Source organism: Theobroma cacao, chromosome 5 (assembly GCF_053813885.1).
Source record: "Theobroma cacao isolate CCN51 chromosome 5, ASM5381388v1, whole genome shotgun sequence".
Classification (NCBI taxonomy): domain Eukaryota; kingdom Viridiplantae; phylum Streptophyta; class Magnoliopsida; order Malvales; family Malvaceae; genus Theobroma; species Theobroma cacao.
Window position 1 is genome coordinate 7,147,156 of NC_142643.1, and position 11,050 is coordinate 7,158,205.

The 11,050-nt window shown below is 33.4% G+C and overlaps 1 non-coding gene across 1 annotated transcript; it reads right to left on the reverse strand.

Moving 5' to 3' along the window:
- Nucleotides 1-460: 460 nt before the first annotated feature.
- LOC148762397 (small nucleolar RNA R71) lies at nt 461-567 on the reverse strand. The gene has a single exon (XR_016026787.1). It is a non-coding gene; the product is annotated as a small nucleolar RNA R71 (small nucleolar RNA).
- Nucleotides 568-11,050: the final 10,483 nt, after the last annotated feature.

The window sequence follows — 11,050 nt, forward strand, 5'->3', positions numbered from 1 at the left end:
TAGAAAGAAAAATTTACAAGGTTCTACTTCTTTTAATATAATGGCTAAACAATAGGGAGAGCGATAAGTCCAAGAGAGAGTAATGGGAGAAAGTCGCTCGTTAAGAGACTATGTCGTTTCGTTGGTCCAAAGTATTCTATCAAGCATAAGAAGGCCAACCATTCAAGCACATAATTTCGAGATTAAGTCAGCCACTATTACTATGATCCAAACATCAATTTAATCTGAAAGTCTTCCAAATGATTATCTGAACATGCATATCTCAAACTTCCTAGAGATATGTGATACATTTAAGCACAATGGAGTCATGGATGATGCAATTCGCTTGTCGTTGTTCCCTTTCTTGTTGTGAGACAAGGCGAAGGTGTTGTTGAGCTCGTTGCCCACTAGCTTAATTACAACATGGGATAACTTTGCCCGGAAATTCCTTGCCAAATTCTTTCTTCTAGCAAAAACAGCAAAGATGAGGAACGATATTACTTCGTTTACACAGTTTGATGGTGAGTCATTGTACGAAGCCTGGGAGAGATACAAGGACTTACTTAGGCGCTATCCTCATCATGGTCTTCCAAAATGGCTCCAAGTGTAAATGTTTTATAATGGATCGAATGGTCAGATACAACCTACCATTGATGCTGTTGGAGGAGCCTTCATGGCGAAGTCCATTGATGATGCATACAACTCCCAATGGCCATTGGAGCGATCTACACATAGAAAAGTAGCTGGAGTTCTCAAAATGGATGCCATCACAGCATTAACTGCACAAGTAGTTGCTATAACAAAAAATGTTGATTCTTTTGGCACTAATATTGTTCAAAATCCGTTTGTAGTGTGTGAATATTATGGAGATTGACACGCTAGTGATCAATGCCTAGTTGGCAACATAGACACTATTCAGTTTATGGGGAACAAACAGCAAAACAACCCTTTCTCCAACCCCAAAATTACCAGATGGAGGAACCATCCAAACTTATCATAAGGAAACAATCAAGGAGCATCAGTTTCAGGGTCGAATATTTCTCTTGGTTTTCAACAGTAATCAAGAGCCCTTATTCCAAATAAGAAACCATCAATGGAGGAGTTGCTAATGCTGTACATGGCCAAGACAAACTCCCCCATCACAGTCAAGTAGCCTCATTGAGAAACCTTCAGATGCAAGTTGGACAATTGGCAAGCTTACTCAACAACAAAGCTCAAAGGACTTTATCTAGTGACATAAAGGCAAATCTGAATAGGGAAGGTAAAAAGAAAGGTAAGGCATTACATTGAGAAATGGTAAGGAGATTAAAGGCAACACTCGAATTGTTGAGTATAAGAAAAAAAGTTTATTAGAAAAAAATACCATTTTGAAAATAATACCAAACCTATTTTTTTTTCTCTCACTTCCTCACTCCTCTCTCTAAAGCACAGAAGATAAAAAATTTTTTACTTCATTTTCAAAAAAAAGAAATGAAAATATTTAAATATTATTTAATATATTAATATTATTTAACTATAATAAATATTATAAAAAATATTATTTAATATTATTATTTGAATATATTAAATGTAATAAAAAACATTATTTAGTATTATTTAAATTTAATGAAGAACAAATTTTGTCTTTTAATATTAAATATTATTTAATTATAATAAAAGGTTTAATATCTTTTAGTACAAAATATTATTAAATTATAATAAAAATATGTTTACATTTTGATGAAAATATTATTTAATTATAGAAAAAGGTATTTGGATTTTATTACTTAGAATATTTTTATCTCTCTACAAAATAAATTCTTTAATTTTAATAAAAAGTATTTTTTTCTCATTATAGTATTTTTTAATTAAAAATCTTTAAATTTTAATAAAGGGTATTTTTATCATTTACCAATAATTCCTTAACTATTCTTAAAATTATTCCTGCCAACCAAATAATGTAATTAGTATTATTTAAATTTAATGAAGAATATATTTTGTCTTGTAATATTAAATATTATTTAATTATAACAAAAGATTTAATTATCTTCTAATACAAAATATTATTAAATTATAATAAAATATGTGTACATTTTGGTGAAAATATTATTTAATTATAGTAGAAGGTATTTTGATTTTATTACTTGGAATATTTTTGTCTTTTAACAAAATAAATTCTTTAATTTTAATAAAAAGTATTTTTTGCTCATCATAGTATTTTTTTAATTAAAAAATCTTTAAATTTTAATAAAGGTTATTTTTATCATTTACCCATTATTCTTTAACTATTCTTAAAATTATTCTTGCCAACTAAATAATATAATAAATAATAATAGCAATTTCTATCATATTTCATTCTCATGAACCAATTTACATAATAGTTATTCTTCCCATATTCTATTCCCTTAGAATGGCTATTTTATTCCCATTCTATTCCTTCCGCTGAAACAAACATGCTGTAAGAGAAATAAGCAACAACTATTCTTAAAGTAATTTAAAACAAAATAACATAAAATTAAACTAATCAACATGTAATCAAACTTAACTACGAAAAACACTTTAAAATACTAAAATTTGAACCTAAAATCTCAAAGACCTAGCTACTTAGGCCCCCAAAATGTGTCAAAATAACTCTATATAATCGAGTTATCACAAGCCTTGGGATAAAGTGCCCTAGGCTATTCTGTGTCTATTAGCAAAGTGTCAGGATTAGTGCAGAGTCTAGTTCATGATTTGTGACTACAACACAGGTCATGAATAAAAGGTTACACGAACTCCCAAGTTCTTACTAAGGTAGCCTTTCTGGACCATGAATTTTGGATTTTGAATATGGTGTTTTCTTCATCTAAGTATAGCATGCCACCTAAGACAAGAGTCACTTCATCTAAGTAAGACGACCATCTTACTGAAAGAGGAGTCACCTTAAAAGATTTGGCAGCAGGGCTGTAAAGTTTGGCACACAAATTTGTTGAGTTTCGAAGTAGGGGTAAGGTGCAACCTAAAGAATGGGTCAATTCTAGTTTACAAAAGACAGAGTTTCTACATCAAGTTGAGCATGAGAAAAGGGTTGTTGAGGTTACTTTAGCAGACTTTATGAAACTCAAATCCTCGTTATGGACTAGATCAGATGCAAAGGAAGATCGATAGAGATTTTTGAAGGATATGGAGTGCATATGTACTGTGTTGGGATGCTTCATTTATTGATTAGTAAAATTGATGGGGTTTAGATTGAAAAATGTGTCTCAGATATGGTTTATATCCCTCAAGAAAGGTAAGCCATCTGGTTTAACTCCAATGACATGGGAAGAGTTTGTACAAGTTTTCTTAGATTGCTTTTTGCTTGAAATCATGAGAAACGCTAAGGCACAAGAATTTAAGACTTTGATACAGACCCAAGACATGTTGGCAACAGAGTATGATGTCCGATTCACCCAATTATCTCATTATGTTCCTGATTGAGGAAAAACGGATTAAGAGGTTTGTAAGAATTTTAATTGAGCCATTATTCCAAGTTATTGCCACCCAGAGGTTTGCCTCCTACTTTGCAATGGTGGATGTAGCCAGACTGATTAAGACTAGGAGAATGGATGCTATGATGGAAAGGTAAAAAGGTTAAAGGGTTTGAACACAAGGCCAATAAGGCTGAACGAATTCCAGTGTGACTTGAAGTCCAGTTACTGTAGGCCATCAGGGTTGTGAAGGAATCACTTTGGCGCCCAGGTCACCACAAAGTAGTAATTCATTTAGTCCATCTACTAAGCGAGAGTAATCTAGTGCATCATCTGGTTTGGGCCTCAACAGAGGGGTGTTCTGTGTAACCATTGTGTGAAAGCACATGGTGGGCTGTGCGATCGAGCAGTTGGGTTATGCTTTGGGTGTGGTCAGTTTGGACATTTGATGAGAGATTGCCCAAGGCCTAGATAGTCGTCAGGAGTGAACCATGGATATGTGAAATCAATTACGACTACCCACCTAAAAGGGCACCATTTATGAGGAATGTTAAGGTTGATAAAGGCAAGGGTGTAGCCATATCATCTTAGGGTTGGCCAATATAATCAGGTAATGTAAGTGGAGGCCAAGAAAGGGTGTTTGCTTTGACACTGCAAGATGCCTAAAATTCAAATGCAGTACTCACTAGTACACTTTCTGTTTGCGGTACTGAAGCATTGGTTTTGTTTGATCCTAGATCCACACATTCATTTGTGTCACCACATTTTATACCGAAGTTAGATGGATTTTGTTGTGGAATAGAGGAACCCTTGATTGTGACTACTCCTTTAGAGGAAATGTTTATGGCATAATATGTATACAAGTCCTATGTAGTTTGTATTAAAGACAAGGACACTTTAGTAGACTTAATGTTATTGTTGACTCTTGACTTTGATGTAATCTTGGGAATGGATTAGTTAGCATCTTGTTATGCTAAAATGGATTGCCACTATAAGTCAGTGAAGTTTAAGTTTTCGGGAGAGCCTTCGTTTGTGATTTAAGGGCATAACAGTCCAATGTCTACAAAAGTTATGTCAATTTTGGCCGTTAGGCGAATGCCAAGGCAAAAAAGCCAAGGATATCTAGTGATGACGAGAGATGTTCCAATGGACGAAAGGAGTTGAATTCTGTGTTGGTAATAGGTGCATTTTTTTATGTGTTTTTAGAGGAATTACCTAAGTTACCTCCCAAAAGGGAGATTGAATTTTGTGTTGATTTAGTATCAGATACAAGGACAATTTCCATACCTCCGTATCAAATGGCACTAGCTAAACTATAAGAGCTCAATGAGCAACTAAAGGATCTGTTGAATAAAGGCTTCGTTCGCTCGAGTGTTTTGTCATAGGGAGCTTTGGTGCTGTTTGTGAAAAAGAAATATAGGAGCCTCTGATTGTGTATTGACTACTAGTAACTTAATCAAGTGACAACAAAGAATAAATATCCACTCCCACAAACAAACTATTTATTCGAGCAGTGGTAGGGTGTAACGTACTTTTCAAAGATTAACTAGTGCTATGGGTATCATCAATTGAAAATTTGGAAGACCAATATACCCAAGACCGTATTCCACACACATTATGGGCATTAAGAATTTATAGTAATGTCGTTCAGACTCACTAACGCCTTTACAACCTTTATGGACTTGATGAACAGAGTTTTCTAGGTGTATTTATACAGATTTATAGTCGTAATTCATAAATGACATATTAGTGTATTGAAGGAGCTCGGAAGAGCATGCACAACACTTGAGAATTGTGCTTCAAATGCTCAGAAAACTGTCAGTTAAATTTCACTACGTAAGTATACGTATCGAATAGATAGTATATAAGCAAGCAAAGTATCGATCTCACAGGGAATTGACCTAAAATTTTACTAAGTAATAAAATTAGAACAATTTAATCTTATCCAAACAATCAATATCAAATAACTAAATTAATTAGCTAAAAATACCTAACCAAAATTTAACTAAGAAAAATAAAAAATAATAAAAACTTGGATAAATATCAAATCAAACTAGCCTAGGATTACAATATCCCTCACACTTCATCTAAATCTTACCTCTCTTCCTTAACTTATTTCAATGGGTTGAATTGCTAACCTAGAGTTCTAAATTATTTATAAGGGTCTCCCGACTCATTTTATAAAAATATCTATTTTAACCAAAACACTATATCCCTATGTAAATTAAAATTAATACAGACTCATTAAGTTCAGACTCTAATCTGGCTACATATGGCCTATAGGTATATCCCTATCCTATACGCAAATCAATTAATATGATTGTCAAGACCCGGAACTCCCATGGAGCCCGTGACAACCGTCGCAAAGTCTCGTCAGACATTCTTTATCCCGAATGCTGACCGGAACCTCGCAAGGCTTTCGTATTAGTTTTCTTACCTCTCCTGTGATCGACAGTAACTAAAATCATGTTTTGAAACCATATGGACCATTTTCCCATCCAAAAACAATGAAAATTTATTTTTGTCTCATAGGGGTATTTTAGTCATTTTTCTTTAAAAATACCGAAACCCTCCAAAAACATGGTGTAAAAGCTAAATATGTTCATACATGCTTTAAATCAGATAACTTAAGTATAAAATTACTTTTATAGTGACACGTGTGCCCCCAACTGACCAAGAAGGTGTAAGGCTACGAACCCTTACTTTCTAGAATGCAACTCCGAGATTAATTCTCGTATTAATCAACTATCAACAAACTGTCCTAAGCCTAAAAAATGGATAGGAAGAGGGATGAATTACATAATCCTAGTGAGTAAACAGACATCATCTAAACTATCTAAAGGCGAGTAAATGGAGATGAATTAAAATATTCTTTTCAATATATGTTTCATAACATGAATATTCAGTTTACTCAATTAATCAATATGGCTTATATATCTCACAAAACTTGGCTCCTGCCAAAATCATTCTCGTGGATATCTTTGTCAAGGTATCCCACTGAGACCTCCATGGCTGTTAAATGTCTTTACATCCTAAATTCTAACCATGCCTTGGCGTTTGCTGAGTCTCACTCTCACGCGGTGGTCCACGTGAAGTGCACTCAAATCTTTACCTCCAGAGATACCCTCCACACGGCTCTCCGATAAAGGTAACGTATATCTGATTCTGTGCCCCCTCTCTTAGGCTGGTCCACAGAACTTCCACTACAGGGATTATGGATTATTTTATCTACCACCTGATTTATAAAACCTTTTTCTGCATGACATGGCAATTTATCGCAATCTAGCCTCTCAAGGCTGAATACACAGTATATATAATTTTGATACAAACACCGACTTTGCCATTCATGATCACATATTGCTATAAGCCATATAATTTAAAACACAATTTATAACACAAGCAGGCAATCTCCAATTACTCTATTTTCAAAACTAGTATTCAATTTTTCAGAAAATTTATAAAATCATTTTATAAAATCACAATTTCTCCTACAACATAGTAATTTACCATTTAAACCCATTTTCTATAAAATCACACAATTGTATAAAACTACTCTAGATAATTAAGACGATAATAAGTTTACTCACAGTATTAGGAGTAGAAATACTAGTATTTTTAGTCCGCGGGTACAGTCCTTTACCCGTATCCAATGGCTCACCACCTAGCCATAATCCATGACACATATTCCAATTAAATGGTGTCTAATAGTCATAAGCTATTTCAAGCTCGATATATATGCGTGATATGAAATGAAAAATGCACGGGTAGCCATCTAGACCCGGTATTGGCCTAAGTCGATTTTTCATCCGATAATTTGGCCAATGAGTCCAATTTCACTCCAACTTGCTACATTTCTTTTCCAATCCCTCAATTCACCAAACACAAACTAATTAACACACAATTAGGCAAAATTTATCTTCACTTTTCTTCTAGGAACTTTCGGCCAACAATGGTACACTAACTTCGTGATTTTTCCTACTTAATTTTCTCTCCATAATTCATTAATTCCTATATCAAAAACTATTATTTTTTAATCAAATCACCTAGAATAACATCCCATTCTTCCTCATTATTCACTTAGAGAATTCGGCTATTGATGGATACCAAACCTTTGGTGGTTTTCTTCACTTGTTTTCATGCTACACATCATTAATAACCTAAAAACACTAACATACTTAAAAATCAAACCAATCCAAGATCATTCTCTCTCCATACCCATTTTGACCAGCCATGAATTCACCATGAAAGCATGCTTTTCAACCATGAAAATTAAGGAAAAATGCATGGGTAAGGTAAATCACTAGCAAAATCAAAGAAATTTTACCTTTGCTTGATCAAATCCTTGAATTCCAACACTTTCTCTTTGATTTTTCCCACCTAGGGTTTGTTCTTCCTTGGTTTCTCTTCTCTTCTGGTTTGGCCGACCACTATGGGAGAAATGGGCTGATTTTTATGCCTTTTTATAAAAAAAATAATGAAATAATAAAAGCATGACACATGGCATTTCCTTATTAGTTCAAATTTTAAATATTTGACTTTTAATTCTTTAATTCTCCACCACACATTTCTCATGTTTATCCATTTCCATGATGAATAAAATCTCTTGGTCTTGACAAGTGTCCGGGGTGAAAATTTACCGTTTTGCCCCGAGGGTGGCAAAATTACCATTTTACCCCTATACTCCAAATTATACCGAAATTAAAATTTTTCACTTCTAAACCTCAAATCATACTCCAATACTCAAATCATACTCTAATAAGTCAAATGAGGCCAAAAAAAATCTTTTCTAAAAATTTTCATTTTGTCCCCAAGTGGCAAATGACCATTTTGCCCCTAGTAGTGAAAATTTCGATTTGACTCCAAATTGATCATTGAACTCCGAATTACCATTTTGAGTCATCCTTGGACTGTGAAACTCTTAATTTCACCTTAAAATTCCTATTTGAACTAGTTCGAGGCTTAATCGACTTAATGGTACCATTAGGGGCAATATCGTCTTTTAACGATTTCTCGAACTTCCTAAATATGCAAACATTCTATTGAGTATGTAAATGACGTCGTAATTATTTTATAGAGCAGGGTTTGACAATGATCATATGCTATCCCAATTTTAGTCTACACTAAACTCTTTCTCTCAAGTTTTTTTAGGTTCCTAAATTAATTTAATTGGTGGCCAAGCAACTAAAAACATTAAGAACAAATTGGAATAAACAATTCAATTCCCATTGAAGATAAGTAAGAAAGAGTTTAAAAATGTAGATTACATGTGATTTCAATTGCGATCCTAGAAAAAGAAAATTAACTACTCATAATTGCAAAAACAAATAACATTGTATATAATTCAACCATTGAAAGTAACAAGAACAATAAAAGCTAAGGAAGAAAACAAAATAAATATTTGCCGCTTGATCTCCAAGTTTCAGCCTCAACTTCTAGCTTCTTGAATTTCTCAAAAGTTGTCTCCCCTGATATTTTTTAAACTATCCTATATATACTAATAACTTAACCTATACTTCCTTAAGTTGACCTAGGGTTTAATTGGGCTTAAAAGTGTAATGAGAGGCGCAAAAATCAATTGTCAATCTTTACAAATTTTCATTTCCGATATAATACATCTATCCATTTTCTGATATGATTTTATCTATATTCAAAGCAGAACTAGGTAAAATAATCTTCATAAAAGTTGTAGCTCTGTCTCTTAGCTTTCCAATGGTCTAAGAATCACATCATTTGAAGTTTTGTAGATCGAGTTATGGCCAAAATACTGAAGCATATGTAAGTAGATTCTAGGTCTTTCAACACTTTACTTTCCAAAATTAAACCCAATCTCTTTTATTCTTACGAAAAATATAAAAACTAATAAATAGCAATCAAATTAAAAAGAATAACATAAAATTACAATAACTTACTTAAAAATAAACTAATTATAAAAACAATTAAAAATAAGTAAATTATAATTAAAAATTGAGGACTTAGCTAGTATTTACTAACAAAATTAGACTAAAATAATTCTATAAAATAGAATTATCACACCCCTAAACTTAAGATTTTGCTAGTCCTCAAGCAAAAGAAAATCACAAAAGGAAAACTAAACATAACAATCCTTGAACAAGAGATAGAAGTACCAAATCATGATTTCCCAATTTTTCCTCAAAAATTAACTCAAATTCCAACTTAAGGTAACATACAGCTAATCCTTAAATTCATGCATCAATTCAAGTGAAAACTTACTTTTCGAATGGACTTCCCATGTGTGTGTCGATGCTCTCTTACAAAGAATATCATGTAATTCAAATTAGTTTATACCAAATCTAAGCATAGATTAATACTAGGATCCCATAAGTTTACTTTTCATCTCTCTCTCCACTAATGTAGATTAACACTTATTCAAAGATCAGTAGGTCTTTATCAACCTTGTAATGTAAGCCTAAGGTCAAGGTATGATAAAGGATATATTTAGGCTCAAATTCACCTTAAGCACTTAATCAATCTAGCACATATAAAGAGCTCAAAATTTTTTTTTGTATAGCACCCCCAAACTTGAAGTAAAACATAGATTGAATGCTAAGTTTGAGAAATGTGAATTTTGGTTAAGTAAACTCAACTTTTGGGACATATTGTATTTGATCAAGTGGTGCAAGTTAATCCCCGTAAGGTAGAAGTTGTGGAAACTGGCCAAGACCAATGACCGTTATGGAGATTCGAAGCTTCTTGAGGATGGCCGATTATTATAGACGCTTTGTTCTAGATTTATCCAAGATAATGTCTCTTCTGACTAGATTAACTCAAAAAGGAGTTAAGTTTCATTGACCTGATGCTCGCGAGGCAAGTTTTTGGAAACTTAAAATCTGTTTCACTTTTGCTCTTGTGTTAAGCCTACCATGTGGATTTGAAGGCTATATCGTGTATTGCAATGCATCACAGATTGGATTGGGTTATGTATTAATGCAACATGGATGGGAGATAGCTTATGCTTCTCAACAACTTAAGAGACATGAACAGAACTACTCTATGTACGATCTAGAAATGGTTCTAATCGTGTATGCCTTAAAAATCTAAAAACATTATCTATATGGTGAAACCTGCAAAATATATACTGACTATAAAAGCTTGAAGTATATATTTCAGTAGTGGGACTTGAATTTGAGTCAGCTTAGTTGGTTAGAGCTGTTGACAGATTATGATTGCACCATACTTTACCATCCTAACAAAGAGAATGTGGTGGCCGATGCCTTGAGTCAAAAATCAATACGGAGTTTAGCACATGTGACTGTAGAAAATAGATAGTTGATACAGAGTTTGTGGGGAAAGTCTTTGGAGATATGAGTTAAGATAAAGCTTAGCATTTTGTTTACATCACTGATGGTTTACTTAGGTATCGATTGTGACTTTACGTGCTGGACTTGGATGGTTTAAGAGAAGAAATACTAGAGGAAGCTCACATTGCAGCCTATGCCATACACCCAGGAGCCACTAAAATGTATCACAATTTGAAGTCTGTTTACTGATGGCCAGGGTTGAAGAGAGACATAGTTAAGTATGTCTCCATGTGTTTAGTTTGCCAACAAGTGAAAGTTGAACATCAAAGGCCTTCAGGGCTACTACAACCATTACCAGTACCCGAATGGAAGTGAGGGCATGCG